Here is a 17872-nt window from a genome sequence, read left to right as displayed (position 1 = left end):
TCTTTATTGTGGAGGGGGGGAGGGGAGGGGGGTTGTGGTTTAATGATTTTAGTATTTTTTGGATTTTTTTGGGGTTATAGCCATTGGCTAAGAAAGTGTTGTGGATGGTTTAGTTCAGCAGTTATGGCCTTGTCATCTGAGCAGATTAATTTTGCCCTGTTAAATAGTGTTTTTATAACCACATATTGTTGTGAGGGGGGGATTGCTGGTGAATGTATCTGCCAGTATGAGTGGGTTTTCTGTAAACAGAGAAAACCAAAGATCCATCAAGCTGGTTGGTGATTAAAGTGTCTAGGAAGGGGAGGGAGTTGTTTTCCTCTTTTTCTAAGGTGAACTGGACTCTTGGGTGTTGATTGTTTAAGTGTGTTTGGAAGGAGTGGAGTGAGTCTGAGCAATGTGGCCAAATAGCAAACACATCATCCACATAACGAAGCCAAATAGTGGGTTTTTGTGGGGCGGAGTTTAAGGCTTTCTCTTCAAAGGTCTCCATAAAGAAATTGGCCAAGGGTGGGGAAAGTGGTGAACCCATGGTTGTCCCCTCTATCTAACTACACATACTTGGTGATCACCACAGGATAATAATGGGAATATAGTCGGTAACCAAATTGATTACTTGCTAATTAATCAATGATTTTGAAGTTCTATAAAGAGTACAAAATCCTATCCTTGTGCAGATATTGCTTCTGATCATAATCCACTGGTGGTAGAGTTAAAACTTAGACTGAAAGCTATACTTAAGAAATATCAACAAAAAAGGTTTGATTTAGAAAAATTAAAAAACCCAGAGATAACAAATTGAGTCAAGATCTGAATCAAGAGCTAGCACTTATCAAGAATGATGGTGTCATGAGAGTTCACGAATCATGGGACAAATTAAAATTGTCTTCATAGAGATATGCACCTATACCTTGTGTCCTGATAGAGCAGTAAAAAAGAAAGATCGGATATCTGACGAAGTTCTTTCTCTCATGGATCAATGCAGATCATATAAAAATCATAGTCCAACAAAATATATAAAGAGGTTCAGAAAATTATTAAACTCAAGATCAAAGAAGCAAAAGAAATCTGGATGAATGAAAAATGTAAAGAAATAGAAATTCTACAGGAAAAGCATGACAATTTTAATCTACACAAAAGAGCTGAAAGAGACCTCAGGTATGTTTAAGAAAAAACAACTATGTATCCTTTGAAACAAAATGGGAGAAATAATAGCCGAAAAGGATGACAAAATACAAGAATGGGTGAAATATATAGAAGAACTCTTTACGGATAACAGACAGAACTCAGAAAATACTTATGAACAGATAGAAGGTCCATGCATTCTAAGATCAGAGGTAGAATGTGTGCTGAACTCAGCTAAAAATGATAAAGTCTTAGGTCCGGATAGAATACCAGCAGAAATAGTAAAGTTATTAGAAGGTGACAGCATTAATATATTAGTAAAGCTATTTAATAAGATCTACTGATAAAGGTCGACTGGTTACAGTCGACCTTCATCATGCTACCTAAAAAAGCAAATGTGAAAACTTGTAATGACTATAGAATGATCAGCCTAATGAGTCATGTTCTCAAAATGTTTCTGAAAATAATTCAAAAAATAATATACAGAAAATGTGAAGACACCATCAGTGATATCCAATTCGGCTTTAGAAATGGTTTGGGAACAAGAGAGGCTCTTTTCAATTCAAAAATCTTATTCCAATGTATTGACCAAAACAAGTAAGTATTAATTTGCTTCAACTTCGAGAAAGCATTTGACAAAGTCCAACAAGCTAAAATGATTGCACTATTAAAAAGAACTGGATTAGATGGTAAAGACATCAGGATCATTTAAAACTTATATTGGAACCAAAAGGCATCTGTTCAAGTTGATAACATTATTACAGACTCCATTAACATTAAACGAGGAGTAAGGCAAGGATGTGTGCTGTCACCTCTTCTTCTTAACTTATACCCAGAAGCCATATTTCAAAAAATCTTAAAAGAAAGAAAGGAAGGGATTAATGTAAATGGTGAAATCATCAGTAACATCCGATATGCTGATAACACAGCTCTACTGGCTGACAATATTTAGGATCTTCAAAATCTTCTGGAACTAGTGAATGAAGAGAGGAAAAATGGAATTAAAAATAAATATCACCAAAACTAAATTCATGTCATAAGCAAGAAACCAATTCTTAATTCAGCACTTTCTTTAAATGGGAAACAAAGAGAAAGAGTGGCAAAGTTTAAATATCGCGGATGCTAGTTAAATGAAGATTGCAATCCAGAAATGGAAATAAAAGTTAGAATTGAAATGGCAAGAAAAACTTTTCTCTTAATGAAATCAACACTGTGTAACCACAGTTTAAATTTAGAGCTTAGAGTATGCTAAATGCTGTGTATGCTCTGTGTAGAAACTTGGACCTTGAAGACAACATCAATAAAAAGACTTTAAGCCTTTGAGATGTGGTTATACAGATGAATGTTAAAAATCCCATGGACAGCAAAAACGTCCAATCAGGAAGTAAGCAATTTTAAACCTGGTTTCACTCCATTTTTCCCAAGTAAGCAAACAGACAAAAATGTCAAGTTTGCGCCTGCAAGTGATGCAAGACTAGCTGATCCTACAGGTAGTGCAAGACCAAGGCAACTCATGGTAGAAGTGGAACAAGCTCCGATCACTAATCTTAATATTTACCCTTAATGCCAAAACACATCTCCAAGAAGGGGATGTATGATGTTTTGTATTAAAGGCAAGGGGCCACTACCCAGACCAGTTTCGACCTTTTTTGAGGTCTCATCAGTGGGAGCTAGGCTAGAAATACCAAGATTTAGTAATACAGAGCTTGTATAAGTATTTTACCAAAAAAAGTTGCTATAAGGTGTTTTAACCTTATTAAATAAAAATCTCAGGAGGATATATAGATGTAGAAAGTATTTTTACCTTGGGTATAATTATGTTAAAGATACCAAGCAATTTTAAACCTGGTTTTACTCCATTTTTCCCAAGTAAGCAAACAGACAAAAATGTCAAGTTTGCGCCTGCAAGTGATGCAAGACTAGCTGATCCTACAGGTAGTGCAAGACCAAGGCAACTCGTGGTAGAAGTGGAACAAGCTCCGATCACTAATCTTAATATTTACCCTTAATGCCAAAACACATCTCCAAGAAGGGGATGTATGATGTTTTGTATTAAAGGCAAGGGGCCACTACCCAGACCGGTTTCGACTTTTTTGAGGTCGAATGGGAGTTCATGCCTTTCATCACTGGCCGCTTTAGATTTAAAAAAAAGTTGTGCTGAGAGTCAGCTTGATAGTGAGAGAGGAGGAGAAAAGATAGAGTGGATAGTAGTAGATAGTTAAAGGAGGCCTCAGTCGATCTACTTGGCCTGACTTAAATGTCAGCACCAAGCAGATCTCCGACATTATCTCCCTCCATCCGTTCTTTTCAGCTTTCCCCGGTCAGTCACCTCTTCAGGTGTCTGCCCGAGGAAAGTGGGGGAAAACAAAAGAAAGAAGCACCACATGAAAAAGAGGAACTAGTAAATAACATTAAAAATTACATATAACAATTTGTAAGAAACTAGGTAAATTCTGAAATTTCAACCTGAATGACCAGTTTAATACTGAGAAGAGCGGGGGCAGAGCCTGGCCTGGGTGATGCAGCCCACAAGGAGCTGCACCGCCTCGGTGTAAGCCTTCGCAGCCCAGGTTCTCAGGATACCCCCTCCTGTGTGGAATAGACAGACCTTTTTTACAACAAAATTTCTAATGTGAAAGAAAACAAAAAGAAGAGAAAACAAACCAGAATTCCCCCCCCCCCCCTCTGGCAGATCGATACTAGGAGTCGACTGACTAGTTAGGCGAGGTTTAAATCCTCCTGCTGTCTATTGTTATGGGTTTTAATGATGAGATCTGCTAATTTGTCTCCACGGACATGGTTTAGCATGTAGAGGCCTCTGTGCAGTGCTAGTCCCACGTCGTCCTCTGCATCGATAAGACCAATGATCTTTTCAGGAGTGATTTCATCTATATTATCGACAAACACGTCGTTTCATTCTGCACTGATGACTCTTGGCCCGTTTTGTCCTGTGAGTATCAGTTGAATGTCTCCGAATGTTTCTATTGCTTTTCGTAGTCTCGCCTCCTCCTCGGGGAAATCTTAAAAGATTTCCCCGAGGAGGAGGCATCACCTAGGACCTCACGGTCACCCCTAGGTGACCCTCACGTCACCATGAGGGTCACCTAGGGGCAGAATGCCCAAAACTACAGTGCAGAAATTGCAAATCAACAGAGCACAAAATAGTAAACTGCACAGAAGCTTGTCTTAAATGTGAGGACTTGACCCATAAAGTGAACATGTGCTCGCACAGAACACTCTCAGAAGCAGCTGGAGGGACCATAATACCGATCAGGGCTATACCCCTCGGTAAACCTGAGGTATCATCAGAGAGCGATTTTCCAGAGCTCCGGCAACAGACCGAAAAAGAAACACTAGCAGAAAACACAACCTCCGTGAAAGCCGTAACGGGTAAGACACCCAGGGCAACCCGCCACATCAAGGAAATAACAGCCAACTTCGAAACCCACGGCAAAGAGGAAGAAGTCGTAACAACCAGCGCCCCAATAAAGCGCACAAGAGAGGCAGAAAAGGCTAAACAAAGCAGCCTACTCTCGTCAGAAGATGAAATGGACAACATCCAAACTACAAGCCAACACGAAGGCACCCAGCCCCTTGAGGAGGCGGTAACAAAGACAGGAAACCTATCCCCAGTAGCGGACCAACCTGCAGAACCCCATTCACATATCTGCAGCACGGACATTTATAGCGGAACTGTTTCAAAAATGTGGGCGTGAAAGGGTCTACCAACAACGTAAATGGCTGAGGGATCTCTACAGGGAACTTGGCTGGTACCGGTCAAGCGAACGGAGCAGAGTTCCCTGCGGACATCTTATCAGACAGGTAGAAATAGAGCTGCAGAGTAGAGTCGATGACCTCGACTTTCGCACGAGACTATCTCAGAAATTTGGAAACACCCTCTGCCGCATTCTACAATCAACAACGGGTGGCAGCAAACGATGAAAGAACGATTTACCAGATCAAGGAGAAAGGCCAGATTCTAAATTCAACCCATGAAATACTCCGTGACTTTCACCAGCAGTATCTCGGCATCTTCGCTGACCAGCAGGGCACGGATGACTTCAGTGAGTGGGACGTCAAATGTTTTCCCGAGCATCTTAGCGCCCTGCATGACAGGCCGATAACTGCAGCTGAAATAAAAGCCACGTGCAAAACGATGAAGACAAAAAAGACCCCAGGGCCAGACGGACTGGGGATAGAATTCTATAGATCTATCTGGGACCTTGTACTGCCAGCACTAGTAAATATCTTTAACGAATTCCTCACTTCGGGTAACATCCCCGAGGAATTCGCTAAGAGCTATACAATCTTTATCCCCAAAAAAGACCGAGATCGGACCTTGTCAAATAACTGCCGTCCCATCTCCTTAACTAACCTAGACTATAAACTTTTCGCAAAAATCATCTGTACACGCATTAAGGGCGGAATAGAAAACATAATAACAAGTTCACAGGTCTATGGAATCCCAGGTAGATCTATGGAATTTAATCTCTTCCTGCTAAGAGACCTAATCAGACTGGCCAAGGAAAAAAATACCCCCTGGCACTTCTCTCCACCGACCTGGAAAAAGCATTCGACAGCGTCAGCCACACGTACTTACAGGACACCCTAAAAAAAGTAGGCATAGGCCCGAGACTTCGGCGTACAATTAAACATATGTACGCAGAGGCCTCGACACAACTCTATTAATGGGTTTCTGACAGAACCAATCCGTATAAAGAGAGGGGTTAGGCAAGGCTGCCCACTAAGCCCCCTTCTCTTTTCCCTAGCATTAGAACCCCTCATCAAAAGAATAGAGAACACTCCTGCAATTAATGGTATTCCACTTCCCCAAGTCTCCAAACAGTGCAAAATAGTAGCATATGCAGATGATGTAGTGGCCACACTCAGAGACTCTGAGTCTATCTGCATCTATCTTGACATACTGCAAAACTTCAGCATAGTCAGTGGTCTCCGAGTTAATGCACAAAAAACCAAAATCAAAAATTTTGGAAATTTCCATAACACCGGACTTCCCTACGGTTTAGCACTGCATACGCAGCCGTTAACAATACTAGGAGTTCCCTTTTCTGAGTTGCTAGCTTTACCAGTTAAAAAATTACAGGAAATAAGTACGGAAAAGATAAGTCTATTCAAACCGACCTTTTTCTCCTTTTATGGCAGAGCCACAGTGATAAAAACAATCATTACCCCAATGCTGATGCACACAGTCAATATCACAGGCATCACACTGCTACAAGAAAACCAATTATCCAAAAATCTCATAGATTTCTTCTGGAATGAAAAAAAACATGAGGTTAAAAAACAATACCTGCAACTAAAACATGAAGAAGGGGGGGTACGCTCTGCCTGATCTCAAAAGCTTGCTTTATGCAAATACATTCAAAACCGTACGGAAGGCCTTAAACTCAAACCATATTTCAGGCCTCCTAATTAGATATTTTATAGGACTTTTCCTCCCCCTCTTTGGAACCACGGACTATGCTGGACCCCGTGCAAGGGTTGTGCCCAAGTGGTACTGCACACTAGTAAAATCACTCACAGTACTTAGAGACAAAGGAACAGAAATCCTCACACACAAACCCAGAGCAGTATACTGGGATTTCTTCCAACGCTCCAGGCGTGATACACCAAACCTCGGGACAAACAATGAAATTCTCTTTAAAAACATCAAGAATAGCTGGGGACAGCCTTTTCATCGGGATCTGGCCTGGCGAATAGCTTATGGGCGGCTCCCGGTGAAACAGGTTAAATCTAGGTACGTACCCAGTCCGTGCGATCCCTTTTGTGATGTCTGCCGGGGCGTGGAAACGGTGGAGCATTTCTTTTATTTTTGCCCACCAGCACAATACGTCTGGCAAAGACTGAGCACAGCACTGGGAATCCCGATGCTATCACTAGAAGAGGTCATACACCTGCAATTCCCGCCACCAGTCAACAAGACCCAAAAATTCGCCATTTTTTTAATTAACGTCTTAAAGTATCACATCTAGAAGGTACGGAAAAAATCCCAGGTATGGGACACAAATTTAATGTATGCAGGAATAAGGAAAGGTTTCTTTTTTTACCTTCCTAAATTTCTTGCACAAGAGAGACATCTACTAGGCGACTTTAAATTTGTGAACAAATACTGCAAACCACCGAAAATATGCTTTCTTATACAGGGACGCATAAAGCCCTGTATATTTCTTTAGTATCTCCAAAACTCCACCTAACTCTCCCTAGGAAAAGTAACAACCACTCTGTTCTTCCTCGCCACAAAGCTTTCACTGACATGGTTTCCTTTACTCCAAATAAGGGGGGTAGATTTGAGAACCCAGGCTGTGAAGGCTTACTGCGAGGCGGTGCTGCTCCTTGTGAGCGGCATCTCCCGGGCCAGTCTTCTACCCCATTCTAAGTCCCAGTGGTACCAGGTCTGTAAGTTCCTTATTTTGTTCCCTTTCAGTTCAACTGACCGGACCTTAAGTCCTTTAATTTTTATGATAACTGGTAATTAATTTACGGAATTGACAATGCATTTAAAGTAAATTAATTAAAGATAACTTTAATGAATCACTTCTATATTTCGGCAATGTCACATTGCCATCTTCGGGAACATAAAGATATGGTATGTGCACTAAGGAACTAACAAAGCAAATGAGGAAGAAAATAAGAACTAATTTTGTTCCTAAAGTCCTAATAGTGCCCTCTGGCGGGCTAATTTGGTAGTCTTGGCTGTTGGGCTGAAGTTCTCATAATGAAAGTCTCCCAAATTTGGGGCAGTTTCATGCACCCAAATTTGTTGAGGTTAGGAACGTTTTTTAGAGCTGCTGAAGATTCTTTGAATAGTCTTTCGTATTTAAACTTGCTACGATGGATTATTTTTGTCTTCTTCCAACGAATTTTATGGTGGGTATCTAAGGCATGGTCTGCCAGCCCAGAGCGGCTGTACTGGTGAAACCGGATGTAGTCTTGGTGTTCTGAAATCCTGATATTTGTTGTTCTGCCTGTTTGGCCAAAGTAGGACAATTTGCAGCTGCAAGGGACCTGGTATAAACCAGGTAGGTCTAGGGGAAGTGGTTGGTCTTTGGTAGAGCGGATAAGGAATGCCAACTTTTTATATGGTCTGTAACAGGAAGTAAGGTCATATTTTTTGAGGATATTAGTTATTTTTTCAGAGGTGCCCTGGATGTAGGGGATAGTGATAGACTTGGTGTAGTCTTTATTGTGGAGGGGGGGAGGGGGGTTGTGGTTTATAGGTTTTAGTATTTTTTGGATTTTTTTGGGGTTGTAGCCATTGGCTAAGAAAGTGTTGAGGATGTGGTTTAGTTCCCCAGTCAGGGCCTTGTCATCTGAGCAGATTAATTTTGCCCTGTTATATAGTGTTTTTTTTTTTATCACCCCATATTGTTGTGAGGGGGGGGGGGATTGCTGGTGAATGTATCTGCCAGTGTGGGTGGGTTTTCTGTAAACAGAGAAAACCAAAGTTCCATCAAGCTGGCGGGTGATTAAAGTGTCTAGGAAGGGGAGGGTGTTGTTTTCCTCTTTTTCTAAGGTGAACTGGACTCTGGGATGTTGGTTGTTTAAGTGTGTTAGGAAGGAGTGGAGTGTATCTGAGCCATGTGGCCAAATAGCAAACACATCATCCACATAACGAAGCCAAATAGTGGGTTTTTGTGGGGCGGAGTTTAAGGCTTTCTCTTCAAATGTCTCCATAAAGAAATTGGCCAAGGGTGGGGAAAGTGGTGAACCCATGGCTGTCCCCTCTATCTGTTTGTAGAACTTTCCTTGCCAAACGAAATAGCCTGAGTTCATTGTGAACTGAAATAGGGCTGAGATATCGGGAGAAAACTTGGCTTGGATAAGCTCAAAGGTTTCTTTGAGTGGGACATTAGTGAATAGGGAGGAGACGTCAAAACTGACCATTATGTCAGTGTGTTGGAGTGTGAGGTTTTCTATACTGGCTTTAAAGTGGGCCGAGTTTTTTATGTGTGATGGTGTGTTGCCAGTTGTGTGAGCGTTTTGGCTAAATGTTTGGCTAATTTATATGTGGGGGAATCAATGTCATCCACTATGGGACGTAATGGCACATTTTGTTTATGTATTTTTGGGAGTCCATATAATCGGGGGGGGTCTAGAGTTATAAGGTTTAAGTTTGTTGGTGAATTCCACAGGCCAAGAAGTGACTTTCTTAAGGAGTCTGTGGATAGTTCTGATCTGAGAGTTGGTCGGATTATATTCAATGGGGAGGTAAGTAGTACGGTCTCGTATTAAAGAATTTAGCTTACCTTTGTAGTCTTTTTGATTGAGTACCACAGTGGCGCTTCCCTTATCAGCTTTGGTGATTACTATTTTTTTGTTGTTTTTTAATTCTTGTAGGGCTGTATATTCGTTTTTGGATAAGTTGGATTTTGGAGGTTTGGCTTTCGTGAGAACACCGACTACATCCAGTCTCACGTTGTTGGCGATGTGGTTAGGCAGGTTGTGAATTCCACGCTCTATTTGGATCATGATTTCTTCAGCAGGTATCCTTTTTGGAGCTAGGGCGAAATTGTGACCACGTGAAAGTACGGTGAGTGCTTCAGGCTTTAAAACTGCCAACGAGAGGTTGACTACTGTGTTGAGTGGTGGCTGGGGTACAGAAGTAGAAGTCTTTGTCAGGTTTTCGTATTTTTTCACGTGTTGACTACGTATTTTTTCGAATTCCTTTCTTGCTGATGTGCATGAAATGTCATGAAGTACCGACCATAGATCAAGGCCGAGTGTGTTAGACAGCTCTTCCTCTAGCGCCCGTAAGGTTTTGTTTTCGTCGGCAAGGAGAACGCGCGTCGCGGTAATTTGTTCTCTTAACAGGGCGAAGCTAGTGCGGTTGTAAATGCGTAGAGCTTTCTCGGAAGTGAAACGGTGCTTTAATTTGACACAGTTGGGGATCACTTTGTTATCCCGGCAGCGTTTTAGGAACGTCAGACGATTTATTTGCCTCGATATCTTCAACCTCAATTTGCCGTATTGACGGGCCTTTCGTGGAATTGCATCTCCGTGGATGATCATGATTCTAGTAGTAAGACTTATACGTTGGTTAGACATAACTGGTAATTAATTTACGGAATTGACAACGCATATAAAGTAAATTAATTAAAGATAACTTTAATGAATCACTTCTATATTTCGGCAATGTCACATTGCCATCTTCGGGAACATAAAGATATGGTATGTGCACTAAGGAACTAACAAAGTTAGTTCCTTACGTTTGTGAGAGCTCTTCTCAAAGTCGTCAAAGCAGAAAGTATTTACGGGCTTACCCCTTACGGGGGGTAGATTCCAAATAGTAACAAACAACATAGAAACAAGAGAAATGCTCCTAAAAGGCGTAGAATGTGAAGGGAAAAAATACCTACCCTTCCTAGTTGGGAGTATTTTAAAATCCGTAAAAATTGACAGGTTTCCACTCGAATATCTAGAGAAAGGGGAGGAAATCATTAAAACCATTTTCTCCAAGTGGGGGACTATCCGAAACGTAACAATCGGACAAGACGCGGATATCCCAGAGTGGAAGTCAGGGGAAGTGAGCATTTCAATCGAGATGAAAACCGAGGTCCCCAACTTGATTTTTTTAGGCTCAGCAAGAGTAATAGTCAATTATCCAGGCGTAAGAAAACAATGTTTTCGGTGCACCGCTTTGGGTCACCTTAGCGCTCACTGCCCGAAAAACAACACATGCCGTAAATGTGGGAACACAACCCATAAAATAGACATTTGTCCTAATAGGAGCCTTGCAGAAAGAGCAGGAGGCACCATAACACCTGCGGCAGTAGCCATTCCTAAGCTCACAACACAGGACTCTCGAGCTACCGGCCAAACAGTAAACGAACTACAAACAACTGAACCAGAAGAGTTTCCAGCCCTCCAACCGCCAGCTACCGCAACGACTGCATTAGGAAATCGTGCAATAACTGGGAGGAACGCAGAAGGGAGAATTAGGAAGAAAAAGAAACAGAACACTAAGAAATCGGAAGGCAACAATGACAGCACGGAAACAGAGGAAATGGAAATCAACACCAGTACAACTAAACGACCCATCACGCCGGAAGAAGGAGAAATGAAACGAAATAAACAGGACACTGAAAGCCAATTAGAAGCCTCAAGTTCAGATGAGGATGAGGAAGGAAATGAGTTAATATCGCGAAACAACACAGAAAATGAGGAAGAAACCTCTTCAGAAGACAGAGAGCAAGGAAACAATCCAGAAACTAAGGAAGGAACAGACTTTGTTAAAAGCAATACTCCAAACGGCTCTGTCATTTTGAAGAACTTTAAGGGATCTCCAAAAACAGCAGGAAAACTATTTCAGATAATGACCACAAAAGGAGAGCCAACTTTCTTGCTCTTTAAAAGGAGCAATAGACTCATATGGGGAGAACTCTATGTAAAGGATATAACCAAGGTCGAGCCCCAGCAACTGGACGGTCACCTGGACTTAACAGAGGAGGAAAAACAACACTTATGCGACACATTGAAGTCGCTGACACGAGTAGATCTGGAAAAGAGATACCCAGGGATAATGAAGGAATTTGAAAAAAGAACTTTACCAGTAGATACAAACACCGGTTCTTCTCACGCCATTACAAAACCGGTAAAAAGAAAAGAACCCCGATATGAATATTCAAATGTAACAAAACGAATCCTATTCTATCTTAGGAATAAACCCGAGATAAAAAACAAAGTCCACACAGCTGTACAGGAAAAGGGAGACGTGGCTTTGCAATGTGAAGGTGAGCTGGAGAGTCTTAGAATATGGCTCAAGTTTGGGAAAGTCACTTATGACCGAGCGGAATGGAATGAATGCTTGAAGAGAATATGGCAACTTAATGATGAAGAGTCAGTACACGTACTCACAGTGATGGAAAACGTGGTAAAAGACTATGAGGAAGCGGTAAGAGATAGCAGGGCAAATATGACATAAAAAAAAAAAAAGCCCCTTCTATGTTTCTTGGTTCTGTTTCTGTATGTTCACGCTTAATCCACATAGGAGGGGGCAGACCTGAGAACCCGAGCGGCGAAGGCTTACAGCGAGGCGGTGCAGCTCCTTGTGGGCTGCATCACTCGGGCCAGGCTCTTCCCCCGTTCTTGCAGTACTTTTCTGTTAATTCACCGACTTTTGTTGTTCTATTTATGCGTGTTCTAGCTCCTTTGTTGTTTCTGTTTATGTGTGTCCTAGTTCTTTTGATTTTCAATTTATGTGTGTTTTCCTGCATTTGTTTTTTTCACTTCTTTCATCGGCCAGACATCTGAAGAGGTGGCTGGCCGGAGAACGCGGAGGAGAACGGATGGAGGGAGATAATGTCGGAGATCTGCTTGGTGTTGGCATTTAAGTCAGGCCAAGTAGATCGACTGAGGCCTCCTTTAACTATCTACTGCTATCCACTCTATCTTTCCTCTCCTCTCTCACTATCAAGCTGACTCTCAGCACAACTTTTTTTAAATCTAAAGAGGCCAGTGATGAAAGGCATGAACTCCCATTCTACCTCAAAAAAGGTCGAAACCGGTCTGGGTAGTGGCCCCTTGCCTTTAATACAAAACATCATACATCCCCTTCTTGGAGATGTGTTTTGGCATTAAGGGTAAATATTAAGATTAGTGATCGCAGCTTGTTCCACTTCTACCACGAGTTGCCTTGGTCTTGCACTACCTGTAGGATCAGCTAGTCTTGCATCACTTGCAGGCGCAAACTTGACATTTTTGTCTGTTTGCTTACTTGGGAAAAATGGAGTAAAACCAGGTTTAAAATTGCTTGGTATCTTTAACATAATTATACCCAAGGTAAAAATACTTTCTACAATCAGGAAGTACTTGAACAAATGAGGAAATCACGTGAACATTTAGATACCATAAAAAGAAGGAAAACTGCATATCTTGGTCACCTACTTCATAATGAAAAATATAAGATACTTGAATTGATTATAAAAGGGAAGAAAAATGGGAGAAGAGCACAAGGATGATGAAGAAAATCTTGGCTGGCAGACATCAGACAGTGGATTGGCATAAGCTCTGAGAGACTGCTCAGAGTAGTAGTTGAGGATCGCTCGAAATTCACCGACCTCCAATTCGGAGAGAGTGCAATGATATCAGGATTGTGGAATACTGATTATGAAGACAGATTGAGAATTTGTAGACTGCAGAACTAGCAAACAGGAGAAAAAGGGATGATATGATCACGACTTACAAACTTCTGAAAGGGTTATACAGGATTTCAATTGATGGAATTTTTCAATTTATGGAGGGTTGGGAATAGACAAGAAGGCATCCTTGGAACCTGAGAATGAATGCCTCTAAGAAGAGGGCTAAATTTTTCTCTCATAAGGTTGTGTGTGATTGGAATGGATTGATTGCCATTGGTGTGAGCCCAAGCTGGGTGAATGAATTCAAGAATAAGTATGGTAGATGGTGCCTGTAGCATGTGGCCTCTCTCGATGAGTCCCTGACTCCCTGGAGGTCTCTCTTAATAATAATAATAATAATCAATGACAGTGATATTGATTAAACTGTAAAGTTATTCACCAGAATTTATGATACTGATAAACTATCCTCTGACTGGACGAACTCACTCTTCATTGCATTGCCTAAAAAACTAATACAAAATCTTGTGATGATTTTAGATTAATTAGCCTAATGAGCCAGACTCTCAAAATATTCCTAAAAATTATTCATAACCGAATATACCAAAAATGTGACGATTTCATTAGTGAAATCATTTTGGTTTCAGAAATGGCCTAGGATAAGAATGTATATTAGCATAAAGATGCAGAGAACTGACCTTTAGATTTGTTTTACTGATGTTGAAAAGGCTTTTGATAAGGTCCAGCATAATAAACTCATAACCATCTTAGAACAACTAGGCCTAGATGATAAGGATGTTAGAATAATTAAAAACCTCTACCGGGACCAGACTGCATCTGTACTAACAGACAACATCCAGACAAGCAATATCCAAATTGAAAGAGGAGTGAGACAAGGATGTGTACTATCTCTACTTCTGTTTATCATCTATGCAGAAGTCTTATTTCACAAGGCCTCAGAAGGAAGAAGTAATCATAACCAATTAATAACTTATGCTATGCAGATGATACTGCTTTAATTACAACAAATATTCATGATCTTCAACTATTCCTAGAACGTGTCAACAAAGAAAGCACAGAAATGGGCCTAAAATTAACAACAAAAAATCAAAAACTTATGATAATAAGCAACAACCCTTCAATAACAGCTGACATAATTCTAAATGGAAATAAAATTGAACAAGTTCAAACAAATTCAAATACTTGGGATCCTGGTTAATGAAAGTTCAGACTGTGAAATGGTGATAAGATTAAGAAGTGAAATTGAAGACAGTCCTTTATCAACATGGAAACCCATTTTATATAACGACTTAAACATTGAAATTCGAGTATGAATGATGAAGTGCTACATATGGTCAAGTTTACTATATGGAGTTGAAACATAGAAGTTCATGGCAAATTATTATTATTATAGCATGGGCACCTCCATGGAGTCCGAAGACTTATCATGGGAGACCCAAACTACCGACACAAGCTATCATCCTCTCCTTGAACCCATTAACTGATGAGGCACTCACACCTGACTCTGGCAACCCATTCCACTCATTCACAACTCTCCAAGCAAAGAAACTAGTCCTCATACCCTTACCATCCACACCTTTATTCAACTTCCAGGGATGATCCCTTGTCATCCCTGGAAGTTGAATACAACTAAATACAATACAATGAAATACAATAAAAAACTTAAGCCTTTGAAATGTGGATATTTAGAAGGACTCATGATCCTATGAACAGAAAAGGTGAAGAATGAAGAACTGAAAAGAATAAATAAAAATCGAGAATTAATCAATATTGTGAAAAGAAGAAATGTGCCTATTTAGGACATCTAATGAGAAACTGTAAATATAACATTCTCCAGATAATACTAATAGGTAAAATAATAGAAACAGAAAACCTGGAAGAATAATATCATGTTCAGTTTAGTCCAATATAAAAATTGGACTAAACTGAACACAGAGCTCTTAAGCAGAGCCATTAAAGACAGAAGTAAATTTGCAAAGGTGGTCAATGAACTCTGTTAGGAAGTAGCACTTAAAGAAGAAGATAGGAAATTATACTTGCCAAGAAACTATATTCTTCTTTAATCCTTCATTCAAGAGTAAGAAAAAAGGTTTGCATCTTCATGACTAGGCTACTTGTATACAGAGGGCAATGAGATGGCCTCAGTACCTCATAATACAAAGCATGTGCCCATTTGGACAATAAGGTAATACAACATTTTACTACTGGCAAATGAGAAATATGACTTGTACATTAATTTAACCTTGGTATATTCCTGGGTCTGGCTCTCACTTATACCTCAATAAAAGTCTAAATCAGTCTGGGCAGTGACCATTCCTTGCATAGCATTATACATGTCTGACAGGATGTGTACTTTGCATTATGCTAAGGCAACTAATGTGAAGCCTTTATATATAGTAAACTAGATGCTTCATTTCAATTTGCTTACATTTCAATGAATGATTAAACAATCTAATTTCTTGGCAAGTATAATTTACTTTCAATAAATGGTCTATAGTTGAGCATCCCGTACATCCCTTGAGGGTACATATTAGAAATCTGATTAAGAAGCCATGTTGGCAATTTTGTATAAAATTTATGTATTAACAATACTGATGAGAATTTTAAGGAGAATATAAAGTTCACTGTTGACAATGTAAAATTAGGAAGAGAGATGAGAAATGAGTGACATTGTTTCACTTCAGAATGACTTAAATAGATCAGTGGTAGAAGAGAAGAAATGCAAGTTTTGCTAGGAGCAGGATTTTGAATTTTGGACTGACAATTACTGCAGGCTTATGTAATATCAGTAGGGCTGAATTCAGAAGGCAAGAGATTTAATTTAAAATTGTGGGCAAGGAGTTCAGAGAAACCACTGTGAGGATGATAAAGGCAATGCAAAGGATAACTGCTGAGTAAGTATAAGAAAGTTATTGTTTACTCTGTTATTGTTGTTATTGTTATAGATTGTTATATTATAGTTATAGATGTATTATTGTTATAGATTGTTATATTATAGTTATAGATGTATTATTGTTATAGATCTGGCCGCTTGGATTTCAGGAAGATATTGAAAGAGGGCAGAGGCAGATAACTAATGTAACAAAAGGAAACAATGAATACGATGATGGATTACAGGGACATGGCAGTTTGCATAATGGATTGCAAGAGCATGACAGTTTGCATGTTAAAATAGATTACAGGAACATGGATTGAAATTTGAAAAAAATATTGGAAAAGGCACATGTAAAAGCTAGTGAAAGGATTTTGTAACATAGATAAAGGAGAGATTTCCCAATACATGGTAGGATGAGGAGGAAAAAGGGAAATTTCCAGTTTTTCTCTCGAAGAGTAATGAGATGGAAGTGGAAAGGATACCTAGGTGTTATATCTTGCTAGAGGTGGTGGTTAAAGTTGAAGCAAAAAAGAGTATAATATGCATTACATGGGACAAAATAAACAGCTCTTATATCATTAATATAAATTATAATGTAAGCAGGTATTTACTAACAAAACTGGTGGTTTCGGTTTTGTATCTTAAAAGGGGAACTATAAACTTTGTCTCTAAGTCTTCAGGTTCATCGAATGTACACCGGCATAATGCTTGAAAATCCAAATGAAAAGAAACCAATAATTATTTCTCGATCTCTAGATGTGTGGAAACGAAGACAGCATTGTACAAAATGTTTCCCTTCGTTTGAACGTAATATGCATTATCATTCTTAATGTAAATGAATTTAAACAGAAATTTTTAAGTTAACTTAAATAGCCACACCTAGAAATAATTTTATGATAGTCACCTGTTACATGTAATTCAATCCACAAATGCAAAGTAAATTAGAAGTATTAACATTCAGGCACTTTTGAACTATGGTTGTAATATATAGTACTAATGCTATCCTATTAAAGTGCAAATTCACCAAATGCACATCTTATTCGGTGATGTAAGTCGGAGAGCGTAGAAATATTGATGTACACACTGCAGGTTTGAAAGTAACTAATTGAACCTCTAACGGTGGATATACGCAAAGCGAATTCACCGTTCTGGCAGAAGAGGGGGCGAAAATGATCATGTTCTGTTTAGGAAAAAAAAGAACTCCTCTTTAAAATGTTTAACATATAACTTTAGGTATATTGCGTAAATGGGAGTCGAAATGATTTGATAATGTTTTCACTTGAATATACCGTCTTGAAAAAAAAAAAAACTGTCGACATCTCGTGGTCCTAAATCCTAACCTCGTATTATTGCCAGTAACAGTGTGAGTTCTAAGGTCGCTTTTTCTCGAGATTTCAAGTTCCCAGAGAGAGAGAGAAAACCCTACTTAGCTGTGTCAGAGATCAACTAACTTTAGAAGCATTAGGCTTAGAAAGTTAGTCTAATGCTTCGAAAAGTTAGGCTTAGAAGAAGTTCCTCTGGTTGGACGCTAAAACTGAACTTAGAACGGTCTTTCTTCAGGCGATTATCATTTTCATTATTGTCGTTGTTGTTAATATGTATCTCACTGAATCCAAAGACATTGCAGGAGGCTCAGAAACATCGCTCGCAATATACCTATCATACCTCCCACAATGTACCAAATTCACCATGGGAGTAAGAAACTGACCATTTTGGAAGTTTTTTCCCACTTGGTTAGATTATAATAAATTTAGTTTAA

At 39.7% G+C, this 17872-nt stretch overlaps 1 protein-coding gene across 1 annotated transcript in view; it reads right to left on the bottom strand.

Annotated features, from left to right (window-relative positions):
- LOC150095742 (CUE domain-containing protein 1-like) overlaps positions 1 to 17209 on the bottom strand; it is a 101235-nt gene extending 84026 nt beyond the window's left edge. The window contains exon 1 of the mRNA XM_090410763.1: positions 17018 to 17209. The gene's annotated coding sequence lies outside the window, so the exon portion shown is untranslated. The remainder of the gene's footprint in view (positions 1 to 17017) is intronic.
- Positions 17210 to 17872: the final 663 nt, after the last annotated feature.

This window comes from Typopeltis vanoorti, chromosome 20 (genome assembly GCF_054136105.1).
Source record: "Typopeltis vanoorti isolate ZY-2024b chromosome 20, IOZ_Tvanoo_1.0, whole genome shotgun sequence".
Taxonomy (NCBI): Eukaryota; Metazoa; Arthropoda; class Arachnida; order Uropygi; family Thelyphonidae; genus Typopeltis; species Typopeltis vanoorti.
The sequence above is the reverse complement of the archived record's forward strand: the minus strand, read 5'-3'. Positions and strand labels throughout refer to the sequence as shown.